General features: G+C 38.9%; 1 protein-coding gene across 1 annotated transcript in view; it reads left to right on the top strand.

The window, feature by feature from the left end:
• The first annotated feature begins 13,183 nt into the window (after positions 1-13,183).
• Positions 13,184-21,081, top strand: part of LOC145985805 (uncharacterized) — a 107,168-nt gene continuing 99,270 nt past the window's right edge. The window contains exon 1 of the mRNA XM_083119891.1: positions 13,184-13,438. The gene's annotated coding sequence lies outside the window, so the exon portion shown is untranslated. The remainder of the gene's footprint in view (positions 13,439-21,081) is intronic.

The raw sequence follows: 21,081 nt of genomic DNA, 5'->3' as shown, positions 1-21,081 counted from the left end.
CTTGTTGTTAGTTTGGTTTATTTTACTTCGCTTTTCTGCTAGATTTGGTTATCGCGAAAATGAGGATGAGTGATGATATGATGAAACTGATGAAGGGACCTCACAAAGAACAATTCAGACCGGGATTCGAACCGTGACGAGCGCGCATTCTTGTTCCTGTGTGTTGTACTTTGCCTGCAGTGAATAATGAAAAAAATAGAAATGAAAAATGTATCCCAGAGCTCAAAAAGCCAAATGAATATCATTGAAGAAAGTAGAAAAAAGGTGTGTTTTGTTACCCATTTATCCCCCATCGGTTTATCTAGCTGTATAGATTTAATAGCAATAAGTAGCTAAGAGCTTGGAAAGTCGTGAGGGACAATCATAAAGAGAGAATTCTAGGCTCCTGATTTCAGTGCCCTGCAGATGCACTGGTGGAAATTATTTGTATCTTCTTCTCTCTTCCATTGCTTTACCTAATTTCTGCTGACAATGAACGTTGATTAAATTAAACGGGTAAAGAGTGGTTGCAAAGAAACAATCATACAAAGGCCAGGGATCGAGACCGGATCCTTCAATAACGAGATCGAGAGATGGGGAAATTAGGGAAATCAAGCAATGCAAATTTTTTTGAAAAAAAAAACAACACGTTAATCATATATAAAGATGGTATTTCAAAAATTCCATTGAAAATTACTACTCAGGAAAAATGCAGTTTGCTTTACCGATACTCGCGTATCCGAGTTTTTAGCGCCTTCCTCTCATCTTTGTTGTCGGCCGACCTCCGTGGGGGAGTGCAAGTGGCCCCGGATCTGTACCCGATGGAGGCATATAGTGGTTCGGGTCCCACATTAAACTATAGGTCTAGTCCCGATTAGCCTTTCTGTGTATAAAGTGGACTTAAAAACACCAAATCAACCAAACGTGGGGGAGGTTATCACAGCGCGCTACGACACCAGGAGTTCCGGGTTCCAACCCCTACCTGGACATGGGTGTTCTATGTGTTTGTCCCTTCATTAATTTTGTCGTATCGATTTTGAGTTGATGTTTTTGAAGTCCACTTTATGCACAGTAAGGCTAATCGGGACTGGACCTACAGTTTAAAGTGGGATCCGAACCACTTGTGCCTCCACCGGGTATCGAACCCGTGACCCCTCGATTACAAGGCAATGATGCTACCACTGCGCCATGTGGGAGGCCCAATTTTGTCGTATCATCTTCGCGATTAATCAAATGTGTAAAAGAAGCGAATCAAATCATTCATTGATTGATTGTTTGATTGGTTTATTTTACTTCCCTTTCCGCCATTTTTGGCTAATCGTGAAGACTATACGATAAAATTGATGAAGGGACGCACAAAGATCACCCATTGCCAAGCCGAGATTCCAACCCGGCATCTCTGGCTCAGTAGTAAAATCAAATGGTTTTTGATATTCGAAGGTGGGTGGGAGTTACGTGTACAATTTTTTGTAGTCATTCCTAACTTTGCCTCCTCGATGGCGCAGTGGTAGCGTCGTCGCCTTGTAATCAAGGGGTCCCGGGTTCGATACCCGGTGGAGGCACATAGTGGTTCGGATTCCACTTTAAACTGTAGGTCCAGTCGTGATTAGCCTTACTGTGCATAAAGTGGACTTAAAACACTAAATCAACCAACCAGCAATTTTTCCTGTCTTTGACGTTCTTCTTTTAGGAATACTGGGCCCTAAAGAGGGGGGTATGACCCACACCAACTCCCGTTGGGCACGCCACTCGTGCTACCCCAAGTGTCGATCTCACCGCACGTCACTGATTCCAACCTTACGTATATCCGACTCTCACCCTCCCTTCAACACACAAAAATATTAACAATGTAAAGGGTTTGTATGATTACAATGTACCAAAAAATTATTTACCTAATCAACTTCAAGATATATTATTTTGCAATAACGTTCCGTCTGTCAAATAGATTGTTCTGCAAGAGAGACGAACAAAGCAAACTGATCGAGAAAATTTTGTTTTATTTTCCATGTAGCTTTCTTTTTCTTCCTCAAAGAAATAAAATAAAAGCTAAACTGAGAGAAACTTGCCTCAGGGCATTTATAAACATGTATAAATTTAATGGGATTTGGATTAATAAAAGTTGCAATTTTTCACGTCTACGGAGGAAAACTTGGAATAGAGAGAACATCCGCTTGTACAGTTCTGTTCACAGAATCTGGCACACTCGTTTGAGTTAAATATCAGCTTTGGAGCCGATCGCGTGTGGCAGTACAGCCGAAGTAAAGGTTCAGGAAACCATCACTCTGCAGTGTTGCTTATCACGAAAGTTTTTCACCGGATGCAGGGAATTTTCTGACTTGCCGAGTGAAAAGAAACTGTTACAGGAAAGCTTTGCATTTTAATTATTAATGCAATTCAGTGTCCAATTTTAAAAGAGAATGGCGAGAAAGGATTCAGGAAAATATGTTCGAGATAATCAGTATCCCATAACTAATAATAATAATAATAAAAGAAACTGCCTCAATCCCTTCGCTTGCGAAAAGCTGATGTTCATTTGAAAGCAGAGGGGAGTGGATGGTGGTTCCATTACCTCTTTCCCTAGATTAACGTAACATTAAGTCGACGTTCACCAAGAGGACCCGGGTTCGAATTCCGACCTGAGCGTGAGTGTTCTTTGCGAGTGTCCCTTCATCAATTTTCCCATATCATCATTTATCTTCTTCGTTGCGATTAACTAAAAGTGGAAGAAAAGCGAAGCTAACAAAAAATAAATTAAACTGACGTTCTAGATGCGGACGGGAGGAAATAAACAATCCCAAGGCAATAAGAATATCTATCAAGGCCCGAATGACGTGACTTCAGTATCACTTTCGTTACTTTCTCTTACGTATGCAAACTGCTTTTCTAGCTTGTAATTTGAACACGAAAGTAGGATAAAAAAAGCTGCCAAAATCAATACAGGCTGGGTGAATGTCTTCATATTTTCCTGAAAAGTCACTCTTCTTCGTCAAATAGTTAGTTTAAAAATATAATTATGGATGTGCCATTCACTTATAAGATTCGTCGCTATGTTGACAGAAGCTAGAAGATTATTAGAGGTTGGAAACACTAACCTTGCACAAGAGCACGTCTCTTAATATACACATACAACATGAACTTAGTCTGTGAGCAACAGCTTAGAGACACTATACCATGAAGCGTATTGCTTTCAAATTAATGTAATTAGAGAGAAGGGACATTGAAAAGTTTGGAGCCGGAGAGGTAAAAGTGCAATCTTCAGGAGAAATCTCTCAAATAGCATGCTTTTTCCCACAGCGGCTTCTGTCCATGTCGATAAAACGCCAGCTTGTAAGCTGAATTCCTAGGTTCGATTTCCCTTGTGGTCAAAGTTTTATTTTCATTTTTCTGCCAAATGGGTGCCACGAAAAGTATTTCATCGAGTCACAGCTTTATACTTTGTTGTTGTTCGTGAGGCATGGAGAAAATAATTATTGAAAGGACTATGCGTGTGGTATGTCCTCCTCGATGGCCGTGCGGTCTAAGGCACATTGCTTTGGACGGAGGCTGCGGGAATTTTCGGCCTGTGTATAGGGCCGCTGGCAACCTACCATCGTTAGGAAATTGGGGAGCTCGAGTGAGTGAGCGTAATCCGGTCGCAAAGTCCTACAAAGACTGGGGGTTGGTCGGGCCGACCACCCGTCCCCCCAGTCTGGCTACAGATCTCCACGCTCCCCTGGTGGCCCGCGTGGGAGGGAGGCCAGCAGTCGGTAGGTAAGCCAGGGCCCAATATTGGGCTGTAGCGCTATAGGGTTTTATGCGTGTGGTATAATTTTGATTTGGAACGTTTTTTTTTTTTTTTTATTGCGTTGTTACTGAAACTCCGAGTATATGACAACCACTTCTGATGTTTTCTTCTGGTAACAAATTCCACCGCAAGATCAAACGTTATTCTTCTGTGAAAGAAAAATCACAGAATTTAAGTTCGAAACTTTGGGTTACGTCGATAAGTGAATATTAATGTTTTCCGTCATTCATTTGCCACTTCCCTTTTCGCCCCCCCCCCACACACACATACACAAACACTGACAGATTCTTTGCACACTCGGATTTTATATCCGTGATTTCTGGATGGAAGGAGAGATATGTTGGTAAAAATTGTAAAAAGACATTTTTTTATGTCTGGTGGAAGGTGTTATTACTATAAATATTCGAAAATTATTTTAAATCGACCGAAATGATAGTCATTTTGCGTTTGCTTGAAAAACAGGTTAAAATGTCTTCTTGTTTGAGAAATTGATAATTAAATTTTAAAAATGATAGAATTGTTTGTTTTACAGTGTTACTTGGTTTGTATTCATTGATGAGATTTTGTTTAGTACTTTTAGTATTGAGACAAGAAAGCAAGATTTATTCATGAGATGTAGTAGAATTTTCCACATATATAGTAGCTAAATGCTCACAATAGAAAATTTCGTATGCATGCAAAAGACTAATTGGAGGTTTTACCTCTATTGAGGGAAGTACACCAGCCTTTCCGTGTTAAAAATTATGCATTTATTCCTACAAAGTTGGATCTCATCTCAAATGTGTATACTTTAAAAAAACGGTGCTGTGTGCTGTTGTGTGGCACAGAGATTAGAATATTGGATAAACTTTATTTCTTAACTCCATTTTAAATAGTATATGGGAAAGTGACTTGGGACAACCCAATCAGGAAACTAAAATATTTACACAATGATGGAAAAGCTTAAATAATATTTTTCTTCATGATGCAGTCGCAATTTAGCTGTCACTAATTTCAAAATGCGACTGCAATTTTGAGTGTGGCGCCTATCTGAACTCGTCAAGTTTGAAATATTTGGTGAGCATTTAATTCGGACCATTAAAACCATGATATAAATTTGCCTCCTTTCTATGCAGCAACATGGGCTATTTTACTTTTTCATTATTGAACCATGTTTTTTATATTTCATGAATTTATTTAGAGAATCAATTTTATACATCCTTAGGTTAATCGTGCCTGCAAACATTATAGAAGCAAGGGCCTCCCCGATGGCATAGTGTCAAAGTCGTCACCTTGCAATCGGTTGGTCCGGGTTCACCTCATTCTGTAGGCCTAGCCCCGATTAGACTGTCTTTGCATGAACGGGCTTGAATCAAAAGTCAAGCTCATGATGGAACAACTATAAAAAATATCAGCCTAGATCTGTATTGAAGGTTCTAACTTTGTAACATCTAGAGCCTTGAACTCTCCATCAGTGAAGTGTGACATGCCGACAGATTTGCGAGACATTATGCAGGCAACAAAAAAAGTTTGCCAGACGGATGTCACTTTGAAAATTAAATATTTTTTCTCTCTAATTACATTAATTTGAAAGCAATACGCTTCATGGTATAGTGTCTCTAAGCTGTGCACACATTGCTCACATTGTGTGTGTGTATTAATGAAGACGATCGAAGACGTGCTTTTGTACAAGGTTAGTGTTTCCAACCCCTAACAATCTTCGTACTCTAGCTTCTGTCAACATAGCAGATTCTGATATGTGGCGACGATTCTTATAAGTCAATGGCACATACATAATTATATTTTTAAACTAACTATTTGACGAAGAAGAGTGACTTTTCAGGAAAATATGAAGACATTCATCCAGCCTGTATTGATTTTGGCAGCTTTTTTTATCCTACTTTCGTGTTCAAATTACAAGCTAGAAAAGCAGTTTGCATACGTAAGAGAAAGTAACGAAAGTGATACTGAAGTCACGTCATTCGGGCCTTGATAGATATTCTTATTGCCTTGGATTGTTTATTTCCTCCCGTCCGCATCTAGAACGTCAATTTGATTTATTTTTTGTTAGCTTCGCTTTTCTTACACTTTTAGTTTAACACGACGAAGAAGATAAATGATGATATGGGAAAATTGATGAAGGGACACTCGCAAAGAACACTCACGCTCAGGTCGGAATTCGAACCCGGGTCCTCTTGGTGAACGTCGACTTAATGTTACGTTAATCTAGGGAAAGAGGTAATGGAACCACCATCCACTCCCCTCTGCTTTCAAATGAACATCAGCTTTTCGCAAGCGAAGGGATTGAGGCAGTTTCTTTTATTATTATTATTATTAGTTATGGGATACTGATTACCTCGAACATATTTTCCTGAATTCCTTCTCGCCATTCTCTTTTAAAATTGGACACTGAATTGCATTAATAATTCAAATGCAAAGCTTTCCTGTAACAGTTTCTTTTCACTCGGCAAGTCAGAAAATTCCCTGCACCCGGTAAAAAACTTTCGTGGTAAGCAATACTGCAGAGTGCTGCTTTCCCGAACCTTTACTTCGGCTGTACTGCCACACGCGATCGGCTCCGAAGCTGATATTTAACTCAAACGAGTGTTCCAGATTCTGTGAACAGAACTGTACCTTTTTCCATGTTTTGCCAAAATTCATGAATAATTTCCAGAGCCAATAATTCACGCACAATTTCCGGAGTTAATAATTCACGCATAATTCCCGGAATTCAAGGAATTCCAAGTGAGTAGCCACCCTGATATTGTGCAGCAAATTATACATACGTAATTCATTTTTCATATCAGCAAGTAACTTTTTCTAACAGCACAAGTGCAGTATTTTAATAATTTGCAGATAATTTTGAAAATGATAAAAAGAAATGAAAATATGTTTAGAAAATTAATATTATGTTATTACGGTTCTTGTGAAGTTTTGTTTTTAACGATTGAAACTAATCAGTATTTTTCAGGAATTTTGTACCAAATTAAGTCCTTTTGCAATCTATTTCAGGATTTTTCGAGCCTAATTTAAGGTTTTTAGAACCTATTTTAGAATTTTTGGAGCCTATTTTAGGAACCTAAAAGCACACTTTTTAGAACCTAAAAATCCGAGGTCTAATAATAAATATATACAATATATAAGAATTGTTGCGGTAAACCAGGTCAAATTTTCAGAATAGCTACGCCATGCTGACCTGTCGCCTCTTGACTGAGCTTCTTGCTATGTGGACTGATGTCAAGAAACTAAACAAGATATTTTTCAAATATTCGAATGTTCAATTTCTCATTGCTACATTGTCGTTTATTTGGAGTTTTAAGTCCACTTTATGCACAGTAAGGCTAATCGGGACTGGACCTACAGTTTAAAGTGGGATCCGAACCACTATGTGCCTCCACCGGGTATCGAACCCGGGACCCCTTGATTACAAGGCGACGACGCTACCTACCCCTGCGCTATCTGGAGGCGCCTCGTTGCTACATGTTTCAAAATAAAATAACAGTTCAATTTCGAAGACGGAGCAAAATTGAGAGGGCAGAGAAGTGATGGTGTCAAGAAGACTGTACCTTTTCAGTCTCTCGTCTCGTCTCGTGGGTGAGGTGGTCTACCTTGTTCTCAATCTTGTTTACAGTTGTAAACGTCTATCTCGTACTGGGTCTCGTCTCGACGCATAAAGACTCGTTTCGTTCTCTTCTCGGTATCGATTTCACAGAAGTCTGTCTCATTTCGACAAGTCTCGAAGTATATCTGGTCTCGTCGCTATTTTAATAGGTGGTTTATCTAATGCATTTATCTATCCCAAAAGGGACGCTCGATTTCCTACCACACCCTTTCCCTCAAGCAAAAAGTTTAATTCGCGCACTGGAGAAGAGCGGACTATAAACCAATGGCATTTGATAAATTACAGGACTGGACGTTAACTGTTAAGCGCCATCGCTTGTTTTGAGTTGAGGAAATTGTCGCGAGGCCAGAAGAAACGTTCTCGATTCCCGTTTATCGATGACCGTCAATTATAACGACACGAGCGCCGCACGGTCAATAGCGGGAAATCATTTTCGCACCACAACACAACTCCAGTTTGGGACAACGTCGGCCACCGCGCATGCGCCGCCCCGCAGCACGGAAGTCTCCGCGGGGGGGTGTTGGAAATCGCGGGATATTTCCCTCCGCAAGGGAAATTTTGGAGGAGAAATTCCTTTTACGCACATCAAACGCGGCAAGTTTCATTCAGTTTGGGGGAGGCGATGGGTGGAAGAATGTAGGGATAAATATATGAATAAATAATTAAAATTCAAAATTACAACATTACCAACTGTAACCGTTAAAAAAGTTCATAACTCTATTTTTCACCATTCCAGCGAGTATCAATTGTCAATCTCGCTTGCTCTCGTGAATTCATATTGAAAATAAGAAAATTTCAAAATATCGCAGGCCTTGTCATAAAATCCAATCCAGCTCTTGCAGCAAATGACCATTAGTGAGACAGCTGTGTCCAATTCAAAGCTGAGTCAGTTAAAATGACCTATTCTCAGCGGGAGAGACGGTACGAGGAACCTCATGCACCAATGGTGGGCTTGATAGAGTGGGAGCTTGTTCTCATTCCACTCTTCCTGCGAAGTATCAAGAAGGTAACAACGAAACATTTTCTGCTGGTCCCTGGCTCGCAGAAGGTGAACCAGAACATCGCCGTTTGCATCAGCAGCCAGGCACGTATTTTAGAAATATGTTTCGGAGAGGGTCCGAACCAAGTGTCTCAATAATAATAATAGTTTAAATTTAAATAATTTGTAATTCAAATTAATTCTAATTACAATATATAAATTAATATTATATTATTATTATTACATGAATAGATAAAAAGACTGTATAAGAATAGAGATATACAGTGTCGGCGATTGGGTTCTAAAACTGGGAGGGCATTACTTTTACCTCGTAGGTAAGGTTTAGCATAGTGCGGGCGTGGACAAAAGTGGTAAGAAGTGGGAAGGGGCAACTGCCACCCCTCGTCCCCCTAATCGCCGCCACTGGAGATATAACAGCGCATATTCATTATGTAGCTTACCTTTAGTTAAGATCGGAATAATAAAAACAAGTGCCCTGGTAATGAAATCAATGTGAAATAGATGAAGAATTGAATATTTATTGAATAACAAAATGATGTTAGATGCAGTTGGAGAAATGTAAAGTTTCTGATTAATATTTTACGCATATTATTACGAGTAGTAGTCTTTCGGGTGTGTAGGGTGGGTCCAGATCCCCTAAATACGTCATTGCTGACCTTCAAAGCCGTATGATCTCACCATAATCCTTCTAAACTTCTAATAAGTTCATGAGAGGAAATTAATATCCATCAATTAAAAACAAATGCTAAACTAGTATATTTTCATTATTTAATTTTAGTTCTTGATAAGTCTTACGGGTAGGGGCGGGTCAAGACCCCCTAAATACTTTCTTGCTGACCTTCAAAGCCGTATGATCCCAATATAATCTTTGATCTTTGACGTTCTTCTTTTAGGAATACTGGGCCCTAAAGAGGGGGGGGGGGGGTATGACCCACACCAACTCCCGTTGAGAAGAAATTAATAACAATCGGTTATACAACAGAAGCAACTTCAGCTCTGTCAGATGACACGAGCTCTCAAAGGATGCGCTGCACTACAGGGTGCCTGGAAGGCAGCGATATCAGACTCTGGAGTACACTAATCGAATCCGTGCAAATAAGCGTGAACATGGGAAAAGTCCAGTGCCTTTAGAACAGCATGCAGTTCTGCCGTGTATATGGAACAGGTAGGATGCGAAGCGTAACTGTAAATTAGGGAGTCCACAACTAAGCTGCAACCAACTATTTTGTACTCATCCGTATTGTAATGATGCGATCATTACTTGATCCTTTTTATTTTATATGTTTATTAATTAATGTAATTGGGTCGGTCAGTTTTTAGTTTCATGTGTTTTGATAATGTTGTGTATATCTATGTATTCCTGTACGTCTATATTCTTGGCCGTTGGGGTAGGTACGAGGGGCGATCAGGTTGCTCCGACCCTAACATAGAAGGAATGACGTTATGATTGATGTTTTATTTTGTTATTGTTTAGTGATCCTTTATATGCTTTCATTCTGAATTGCAAGTCTGAGTAGCGTACAGTTTTCTTTTTACAGGGGTTTAACTGAGTGAAGTTGTGTCAATGTGCCAGAATGGAGAAAACTGAGGTGAGAGCGGTGATCAAATATTTTGTGAAGAAGAAGTGGACGGTATCCAAAATTCATGAGGACTTGGTGGATACACTAGGGGACACTGCTCCTTCATACAGTATGGTGAAGAGATGGTGTCGTGAGTTTAATTGTGGGAGAGAGTCGTGTGAGAATGAACATGCAGGTGGAGCACCAAAAACTGTCATGACGACCGAAAACATTAACAATGTCCACGATATCGTGCTGAAGGATCGTCGAGTCACTATACTTCTTGTTGCTGAGATGTGTGGCCTGTCACATGGCACTGTGCAAAACATAATTACCCAGGAATTGCTAATGAAAAAAATTGCTGCTAGATGGGTCACTCGAAACCTCCCCCCCGATCAGAAGCGCACCCGAGTGCTCTTCAGTCAAGAACTTCTTGACAAGTTTCGTGCTGATATAGACAATTTCCTTGCCCGATTTGTAACTATGGATGAAACATGGGTCCATCACTTCGACCCAGAAACAAAATCACAAAGCATGGAGTGAAAACATCCACATTCTCCACCAACGAAGAAGGTCAAGGTGTAAACGTCAGCCGAGAAGGTGATGGCTTCAATTTTCTGGGACTGCAAGGGTGTCCTTCTTGTGGACTATCTACAAAGAGGCCAAACCATCACTGGCACATACTACAGTGACCTAATCAACAAATTACGTGATTCTATCAAGAAAAAGAGGCGTGGGATGTTGACCCGTGGTGTGCTCCTTTACCAGGACAATTCACCTGTCCACACCTCACGCATTGCGAGGGCCGCTATCGCAGATGCATCGTTCGAATTGTTGCCCCACTCACCCTATTCCCCAGATTTGGCCCCCAGTGATTTCTATTTGTTCAAACATTTGAAGACTGACATTCGTGGGCAAAAAAATTCTGATGATTCTGAGGTGATGAGGGCTGTGGACTCATGGTTGGAGGACCAGTCGGAAGATATTTTTGGCAAGGTATCCAGGCGTTGGAGCACCGATGGGAAAAGTGCATTGGAGTTGCAGGGGAGTATGTTGAAAAAAAAAATGAAACCCTATTACCGCTCTTTCTATGTTAGGGTCAGAGCAACCTGATCGCCCCTCGTAGGTGTGTCGCTGGACAACCGACCAGCGGAAAGTTTTCAGTAATGGCTTAGGTCATTAGCGGGGGCCTATAAATAGGAAGGGCAGGGAAGCAGTGGTCTCATGTTTGGCGGAGTACTGCGATGTAAGCGGTATCTTCTCTAAGGGGGACGGCTGGGCGAGCTTTCTTTGCTTACTATGTAAACCGACCGGATGCTAACTTTCTTCCTTTTATTTCACACACTTGCTCTTTGTTTCATGTTATTTCAATAGTACATTTCGTGTGGGAAACCGGGGACACACGTACACATACCTTCAGCACCTTTTTTGGCACTGAAGGGTTATTATTTTTATTTTTTACTCGTGAAGCCAGTGGCTACACGAGTCTGCACACACTCTTCTGGAAGGGGGGACAGGGCACACTGAAATGTGGATTTTGCGAATAACTGCCGAGATTTAAGTTATGTAAATAAGATATGAATAAACCTATACATATGAAAAGGGAAATGTGTGTTAAGTTATAATTTGAAGAAATACCTAGGTAGAACTTCAGATACTGCATGTTTTGAACCTAGAGACAAGGTTTTGAAATGTATAGGTGTGCATGTTGAAGGCGTGAGCTGGGAATCGCTCTAAAAGCACAATTTATACCTATACAGTATAAAAGACAGAAAACTTGAATATTGGGATCGAAGGTCTAAAACCCCAGTTTTGGTGTTTCATCCTTTGGGAAGGCAATGAGAGACATGCCAATGAAATGTGTAGAAACTTCCCAGGAACAAAGGAACAATACTTGTTTGTTACACAGTGTAGTAGGTGGTTGTGGCACTACAACAAAGTTTGTTTTCGTGTCTCGCTTACGTCCTCAGGACTTTGCGGAAAGCCTAGTGGTAACGTTCAAGAACGTATTTAGGCGGGTCCAGGGGATCCGCACCCCGCCCAAAAGATTTATTAAGTACTAAAATTTAATAATGAGAAATGTATTCGTTTAGCCGTTGTTGTTTAATTTCCTCTGAACTTATTGGAAGACAAGAATTATATTGGGATCATATGGCTTTGAAGGACAGAAAGCACGTATTTAGGGGGTCCGGACCCCCCTCCCCCACACACACACCTGAAAGACTTTAAGTACGAAAATTAAATAATGAAAATATACTAGTTTAGCATTTGTTGTAATTTCTTCTGAACTTATTGCAAGACAAGGATTATATTGGGATCATATGGCTTTGAAGGACAGGAAGGACGTATTTAAGGGGGGTTCAGGGGTCCGGACCCCCCGAAAGACTCGCAAAGTACTAAAATTAGTAACTAAAATATTAGCATTTGTTGCATAATAGATGGTTATTATTTTCCTTTGAACTTCAGAAGGCAAGGATTATATTGGAATCATACGGCTTTGAATGGCATTACAAAGAAGATTTATGTAGCCTACACTACTACTCAAAATAATGTGCATAAAAGTTTAATCAGAAACTTACTTTTCTCGAACTACATCATTTTTTTTATTCGATAAATATTCAATTATTCATCTATTTGACATTAATTTAATTTGCCAGGGTACTTGTTTTTATGTAAATTATTCCGATCTTAACTGCAGGTAAGCTACGTAATGAATATGCACTCTTATATATCTATTCTTGTACAGTCTTTTTACATAATCGTGTAATAATAATATATTAATTTATGTATTGTAATTAGTATTAATTTGATTTATAATTATTTTAATATTATTATTCCTGAGACACTTGGTTCGGACACCCCCCTTCAAACATATTTCTACATACGTGCCTGGTAACGTTGTATCTTGTAATCAAGAGATCCAGGGTTCGATCCCCGGTGGACTACAATGGTCTGGAACCCGCTATAAACTGTGAGTCCAGTCTGTGGCTACATCAACATAAAGGATACTTGAAACACACACAGGCATGTCTCAGAAGAACAAAGCCGTCGTATAAGTGTATTTCCCTCAGGTTTTGATGATTATTCGCTAAATTCTGGTGTTGCGTATATTTATATTAGAAATGCATTTTATCTTTCTATATCATTATGCGTGTTGATCTGAAGCATTCTGCAAATTGATTTTTTTTAGGGAACGGGAAATTTTAACCGGGGTGTGGGAATTGTTACGAGTACGAGTTGGCACCACTGCGTCCCAGGCTGTGGTGAGCAGACGTCGCATTCCGAGGTTGTTTCTTTGCGAACGTTAAATGATTTGACCGTGTGTAACAACGCAGTGTACCGCTGTCATTTGGAAATGCAGGCTTACAGGAAAGCTTTGCGTGTGAGTGGAACACCTGCCATGTGAAGAGCAAGGACCACCTAGAGAGTTCTTCAGCGGCCGAGAGAAAGCTTTTATCATGCAGCAGAGGTGGGCGCCAAGCAGACGACACAAGCTACTCCAGCGGGACTGCAAAGTGAGTACAGGACAGTTGTCGATCGTGTTGTGGTCACGTGGTCGAATGAGTTTTGATAAGACACGATTTCACTGGCTCTTGTGCTACAGAACATTAGGGTAAAAAGAAATGCGGTTTTTTATAGGCAAGATAACGTTTTTGCAGTGCAAATTCATGTAGAATCAGGTACGGATAATATAAAGTGTCTGTCCGTTAGCCAGAGTAAAATTTGCTACCCTTACTAGTGTATTTTCTCCAGAAGTTAATGTCATACATAATACATACAATTACTGCACAGTCTAAGCAGGCATAAACAAAGTATGTAACATTTCCCGTAACTGTTAGAATTTACACGTACCTCATATATAGGGTTGTCACATTTCTCATTTACCCACACGGGCGTCGTTAAGGGGGGGAAGACTGGGAGAAGCCTTCCCCCAATAATCCAGAATAATGTATATGTACGATATTAGCGTATTATATTCCCTCCGCAAAATAATTCAAACCTAACGACTAGTGTTGGGTGATATATTGTCCAGACGATATATCGTGATATCGAAAAAAGATATCGTCCAGATGATTTCAACTAGACGATATTTTGTTGATATATCCTCGGGATATATTGTCACGATATTTTAGCGATATTCATCGTGTCACGATATTTGGCGATACATATCTTGGAGACGATATATCGCCGATATCACGACACGGAAAAAAATATCGTATCTTATCGTCTGTGACGATATTCTTTTGACGATATATGGCGATATCAAATTTTCGATATAGTCCATCCCTACTAACAACGGTTATGTTTGCCAATACAGGACGCATAGTGAAAAATAATGTAAAAATCAGCTTTTGTACACTGACACTACAGTGATATATTTTATAAATTCTAATACACATTGTATTATACACCTATATTACATTAAAATGATATATAACATAGACTTTCACATGACAATAATAGATTGTAGAATACAGGACGTATAGCTGATGTGACATAAAGGTCGAACAATTAACATAATAATAATAATGTATTAGAACAAATCTGAAGACTTTATTGCACTTGATTTGTTGATTCAATAAGGCGTTGCAAATTTTTTGATGTGTATAATTCGGTAAAAACACGTACTTACGGTGAAAAGAAAACCATACATACATTAATATAATATATTTTTTTTAAAAAAATAACACTGGTTAAAAGTCCAAAACCAAGAATGAATAAATCACCACTGATTAACTACAAAGAAGAATTAATTTAAGGGTTGGAAATGCTCCTTCCTGGCTTTCTGATGGAACAGAGGAGCTAATAATTTATTTTGTTTAATACGAATTAAATAAAAAGAACTGATGCCTGTGACCAAAGCCCTTTGAGAACCTGCTGTAGTCCGTTATTATTGCTGGGTCAACACGGAAATTTAGGAGTCCCCCACCCGCAGGGAAACCAACTCGGGACTTCTCATTCAGTTCAAATCGCTGATAAGTATGGGCCGGAATTTTATATAATTACATATTTGTCCCAAGTTGCGATTGTTTAATTCCGAATTTATTATGGGAAGTAGGCATTTTACATGGTTCGATTTCTATTTATGTCTGTACATGCTACACATATATTTGAAACTACAAGATTTCTTATTTCGAGTCTTTGTATTATATATATATATATATATATATATATATATATATCAGGAGCGTATACTCTAGGCTAGCTAGGCTATCTGCGAAACCTGAAGTCTAGAGAATAAAATTCAGGAGAAAAATCGATCAGAAATTGTATATAATATTATTCATATCAGTGAGATGATGATTCTGATTCTGGAGTTGGCAACCTGATTTCTTAGGAATTTGTAAATGTATTTCTATTCATAGCCTAGGAGCACGTGACATAGTGAGATAGCCCAGATCTTGGACTCATTATACGCCACTGATATATATATATATATAATATATATATATATATATATATATATATATATATATATATATATAATTCTTTATTGCATATCACATACATGAAGTAATAAAAGTATGTTGAATGGATTTTACATGAATCTGTTATACGTGTATAGAAAGTACAAAACAAACGATTATTACTTTATTTTTAACGAGCAGTAAGCACTCGATACTTTCAATTAAAGGGAGATTTCTTTTAAAAAAAGGAAATCTATAGTTGTCACTCTACTTTCTGAAATATTGTCTTCTATAAGTAAGCAGTCAAATTATGAGCAATAATCAATGTGTGCAATAGAAAAATAATATTTTCACTACCAAAATTAATTCTTATTAATCATAAAATGTGTTTATTTGAGAGCTTCGAATTGTTTTCATTGTGGAAAATGGAATACTCCTTGTGAAGAGTAGAATACTCCATCTTTAATTATTACTTTGTAGGCTTCGTAAATCACACGATTGCTACATATCCACTATTCGAGTCGGAATTATCTGAGTATTCACAAATAGATTATGCCACTATCTTAAAGTAGATCACGAGACCTCTTTTACTTTGGTCTCTTCATCGATAAGATTCTTTTGGATTTGTAAGTATATGAAGGATTGAAATTTACAAATATGTTCTTTCAGGAGTATGCCACAAAGTATTATTATCTTTCGCTTTACCTTGTGACCGATCGGCAGAGAAGAGTACCGGAACAAGCATCTCTTGACAATTCCTTTTCTCACTTTGAAGTAATTTACGCACCAGATCCACCTTCATGGATCGTGAACACGAAACATTAAAAAATCCAATTAATTTTACACATTACTTTAACATTGTAGAATAAGGTTATATCATATATAACACTCTATAAAGATATTCATCGTTTAAAAATGTCATTTCCTATATCACTCTCTTCCCTTCTATCAGAATTATATCCTCCATTAATATGGCTTCTCTATGCATATGCTGGAAAATGTAAGCTTGAATTATGACTTTTATATACATATTTAAAAAAAAAAACAGCAAAAGGAAAAGTGATTTATTCATATAATCGCATATGATACTGGTGAACTAGAGTGACTAATTTCAGAAGGAAAACTTAAAACTAATTCAATAGCAGATACGATGTCCAAAGTCGACAGGTTTTTGTTGACAGGGTCATGAACAAGAAGAAGGAGGTTATAACATCGTTTCCTTGGGAGAAAATTCCTTTTCATACACTCCCATTTTTCACATTCTTCCGGAATCCCTTTCTTTTCCTCCCCCACCTCCTGCACGTGCAAATACATACTTTTTATTCCATAGATACCTAGTAAAGGATATGTTTTTTTTACGTTGTATTCAAAATACAATCATGTATGTTCTTTTGTCCTTTGATTTACTTCCTGAGCAACAACAGGGAGCTAGGTGTACTACTTTCAAAGATAAACCTGTAGTATCTCACTAAAATTCACCTGCTATTTGGTAATTACAAGAGTATATTATAGTTATTGTTTATTTGAAATAAAGTTGTTTCTAAAGCATTATTTTAATGTAGGAACTGAAATTTTGAATTTATTATTAACTTATATTGATACTCCGGATGACGTCATATGTACATGTACCTCAGTAACGCCATCTCTGGAGCACCAAATCAATTATGTGCCAGCAGTATAAAAAAAGAAGGTAAGTTCTAATATACGCGTATAAGTAAAATCGAACATTTTCGTAATAAACAGTTACTTTTTCAAACAATGTTTTGAACTGAATAACTGTAACTCTGTTATGTACTTCTTTGAAGTAACTAGTGAGAAAATTGAGCTAATTTTCCAGTTACTTTGCGTTTTCATATGGGGGAAATTTTCTTAGTCGGATTTGTTGACTGAATTGTTGTTGTAAGTCCACTTTATGCACAGGCAGAGGCGCAACCACGAATTTTTATCTAGGGGGGGGGGAGTACCAAGATAACTTTACCAACATCCTCAACAACACTAATAATAATAACAATAATAATGGCATTATTATTATTACTAGTGGTAGTTTGTATCAAAGACGTTATTATCATCATAAATTACGCAAAGAGGTGGTAGAAGTCGGTGCTAAAGCATTTGTTTGGAACAAACTATTTCAAATATTTTTCCAACACAGTCAATTTCACATTAGCTAATAATGGAAAACAAGGACGCACACTGTATTGTTAAAGGGCAGAAAATGGATGATAAATGCATTCCGAAGATAATTCTTTTTATACATATAACATGTATAACTTTCATTTACAACATATGTTTTACAAATATGCAACATAGAGCGACATAAAATAAGAAAATACATATGCAACATGTTAACATTAATTGTGTACGTAATCAAAGCTTATTCAATATATATATATATATATACAACACATATTATTTAAGTACATCACATGACAGAAAGCAAACAAATTTTTAGATTCAATTTTTGCAATTCAAAACAATATTGATTTAATAGGGCACAAATAATTTCACTGGACGCCATGGCATTCTCTCTTTTTCAACTTATTAAATTTAGATCGCTCGGCATCCATGGCAGACTCCCGCCGCGCCTACCTACGGCTCTGAACCTGACGATACCGAGATAAGCAGGTTTTGCAAGCAAAGCGAGCAAGAAAATTTTCCGAAATGTATATTAATATGCATAAGATTTGAAATTGAAGGGAGCAATTGCTCCTCTGTGCCCCCCTGCAGGTTCCCTTAGCCGGCAATGTTTGCCACCCCCCCTAGAATTGACTTCCGTCGAAGGTTGGGCGGGCAATGCCCCTCCCCCTGTGATTGCGCCACTGTGCACAGGTAGGCTATACCCTGTCTCGGTTATCTCTGGAGCAAGGCCGCGCATAGTGTCACAGAAGGGGAGGAAATCCGAGTGGACAGCGAAGCAGTACACGCTGCTGGGAAGGCGGGCAACTGCACCCCCCACCCCCGTGCAACCCGCAATCGAGGTCCCTCTCACGCGTTCATCTCGCGTCACTACTTGCGCAGAGACTTGTTTTAGTTCGCCTGCTCCAGATAAAAATGGGACAGGGTATAATCGGAACTGGACCTACAGTTTAAAGTGGGATCCGAACCACTATGTGCCTTCACCGGGTAAAGAACCCGGGGCCTCTTGATAACAAGGCGACGACCGGGGAGGCCTTTAGTCGGATTTGTGAAATATCTTGCACCACATGCCCGCGTGAAAGAATGGACTAGTTGATGAACGTTACTTTTTGAAGTAACTGTTACTTTCTCAAATGAGTAACTCGAACTGTAACTGACTAATTTTCTCTAACTGTAACTCAGTTACTTTCAAACACTACTAAAAAGTCAACAAAGGAACACTAACATGGATAAGTTCTCAAGGATATCCAACTTAAAATGCCTTAAAATATAATGAATATGAAAGTACTCCTTTGAACTTTCTCATTCCATTTTCATGGTAACGTGTTTCGCTGCGGGATATAAACGGGGCAACTGGAAGAAATTTGGTGACCCGTGTGAGCTGTAATTTTATGTCTCTCAGTCGGTGTGAGATTACCTGTTATCTCTTATGAACACCTGCGCAAAAATTTGTTGCCACGAAAATGAAGTCGTTACATGTATTTCTGCTTTGGTAATATGATTTGTCGTGGAAACTTGTTTGTTCCTGCTTTCCCGCAACACGTTTAGCAACTGAGAAAGTTCATTTAAAATATGCCATGGATTGTCGTCGTGGTGAAGTGCGCACAGAACTCAAAATACATCAAATGAATGTTGATGCACTTTTATCCAGATCAATGCACTTTTGGTGCATCCACTTCAAAGTGTAATTTTGGTTTCTTTTAAATAATCGTGTCTGATCTGTTCAGTTCATGCATTATTAGTACTTCGCACGGAACGGCAGCGGCAGCTGATAAGTGTCCTTTGATGCACTTCTCTCCATTTTGTTTCATCAAAAAGTGCACCATTAGAAACTTAATGTATTACTGTAACCACAACAATTATGAATATTTGTGGCAAGTGGCACATTTTTGTTCTGTTTAGATGTGCTACAAAGACAAGGGTTCTGGGTTAGAGTCCTGTGTAAGGTATGGACATTTCCTTGTTTTTCCTTCCTTCCTTTGTTCCATCAGTTCGCCTTTCAAACTGGAGAGCCACAAAGTAACACCAAATTGGTTTCGGAGACATGGTGACATTACAAATATGAACGTTGACTTCCAATGATCCCCATAGATTGGCGGATGGATCAGTCATGCTGCGTTAAAGAGTCATTTACTGGATCTTCAATTGTTGAAAATGTTTAGATCTTCATGTTCGCTACGCTACGTACCAGGAATCTATGGAGCAACACCGAGCATAACGGTAGAGAAGAGAAGGCGAGTGGGCGGGGCAAAGCAGCGCGCGCTGAAGCAAATGACTGGTAACTGTAGTCGCGTTGCTGAACCTTTCCCTCACACGTTCATCGGTGGAGCTTTAAGTCACTGCTTGCGCAAAGGGCTTGTTTTCGTTCGCTTCCTCCACAGACTCCTGGGACAGAGTATAGTTTCCGGAACGTCAGTCATGTTTGGTCGATTGTTACCTGTCGCGACCAGGCAAAGGGTTCGATCAAGTTAGTCTATGTTGAATTGAACTGTCATTGATCATTCGGTAGGCCTGGCAGTTCAACACATTTCGTCTTTAGGGTGTAGGGGATGATCCCTTTCTAAGGACACCAAAATGTCAACACCTCTTCCATGTAGAACACTGTGGACTGCAGTGTGCAGACTAGCGAGGCTCTGGTGTCTGGACTCACAACAAGTTAAATCCTCTGTCCGTGAGATTCATGTTGTGTCATCCATATATATTTGTAATTGTCCCTTCATCCATACTCATCTTCGCGATAAGCCAATAGTGGCAGGAAAGCGAAGTAAAATAAATCAAATAACTATAAAAGGACCCAGAATTAGGCACTGAACATTAACTTGTTACGACTGCATTCTTATTGACTTCAATTTTTGTATTGTATTGCATTTTTCTTATTTTTTTGGTCGTTTTTCTGTTACTTTTTGCTGATCGCGACGATGATGGTGAGTCGTGGTTAGATGAAGAAGCGATTAGCTTATTATTAGTTGTTGAGAGAATAAAAGTAGCTAAATGAAGCGTGAGTAAGGTAACATACATATATGTATATAAAAGAAGACTACTTTAGATCGGGTTATGCAAGATAGGCACTAAAGCTAAAAAAAAGAAATGACATAAAAACATTAAAGGAATAACTCTGTCCAGACCAGGATTCGAATGTGGAACATTTGGTGGCGAGATTATGAGTTGACAGATGAACTCGGACAACCACAATGGAGGCCATTGTAGAGTGATGGATGAGTTAGGTTTCGTGAAGCAGTAATGGATTTGATCTGAAGTAAATTTAAAATGGATCACATCCTAAGAGTTATGCAACCCTTTAATCTGTACGGTCGGGCAGGTTGCCTATCGAAACCTTCTTTGCAAGATCTGCTCCGACACTTGTTTACATGCAGCGTCATCAGAGGTAGGACACGGATCATAACTAGCATTACAGTCGAAATTGTGTGTTAAATGGATGGACTGACTTAAGTTCGACTGGACCTTTGGCAGCCGCCAGGGCGATGTTTTTTAAATTTTCCTCTCCATTCGAGAAACCGCTGTGATATTCCAAAATCTGAAGAATTACTTCAGCTTAGAAATCCTCGTAGAGCATTGACTTGAATTTTCGTGTAGTTTGCTTTCACTGTTATCTA

Source organism: Lepisma saccharinum, chromosome 3 (assembly GCF_977018435.1).
Source record: "Lepisma saccharinum chromosome 3, izLepSacc3.1, whole genome shotgun sequence".
NCBI lineage: Eukaryota > Metazoa > Arthropoda > Insecta > Zygentoma > Lepismatidae > Lepisma > Lepisma saccharinum.
This window is presented reverse-complemented; position numbering and strand designations above follow the sequence as displayed.